Genomic DNA, 588 nt, shown 5'->3' with positions numbered 1-588 from the left:
GCTGAATCCTTGTGTTTGTTTTATTTTCTCTCACATTTCTTTTTAATTTATTCTCTTATTTTTGTTTGTTTTAGATGAGAATATAATAAAAATAATTAAAACATTTTAGATCTGATGGGCCGCTCAGATCCTGACGGGTTTAAATCCTGGACCAGGTTCGTGTGAGGACCGGGACCCGGACGTGGACCTGGATTATTTATTGGGTCTCGGTACCGGACGGTGAAATGTTCTGCAGAGCGGCGCGCTGTAAACACTGAGCTTTTATGGAAATCATGCGCCCCCGCTGCAGGGCGACAGCCCCTGATTTACGGCGGGATTTAGATAAGACCCCCGCCCTCCGTGCTTTCCAAACAGCGTCAAGGTCGCGTCACGTGACGGGATAATGGTTTTCAGCGATAAGATGATGCGTTTGTGGTCTTCAGGAGATAAAAGCGTCTGCGGGCCTCGGCCGCGGAGACCCGAGGAGCTGCACACTCTCAGATTATTGTACAGATTATACAGATTAACCAAATAATCCATCTTTGGTTTCATCACATTGTTTAAATGAAGCAGCTTGACGCAAAAAAGTTTCATTACGCACGTTGGACA

This window comes from Austrofundulus limnaeus, unplaced genomic scaffold (assembly GCF_001266775.1).
Source record: "Austrofundulus limnaeus strain Quisiro unplaced genomic scaffold, Austrofundulus_limnaeus-1.0 Scaffold1541, whole genome shotgun sequence".
Taxonomy (NCBI): Eukaryota; Metazoa; Chordata; class Actinopteri; order Cyprinodontiformes; family Rivulidae; genus Austrofundulus; species Austrofundulus limnaeus.
Note: the sequence above shows the minus strand (reverse complement) of the source record.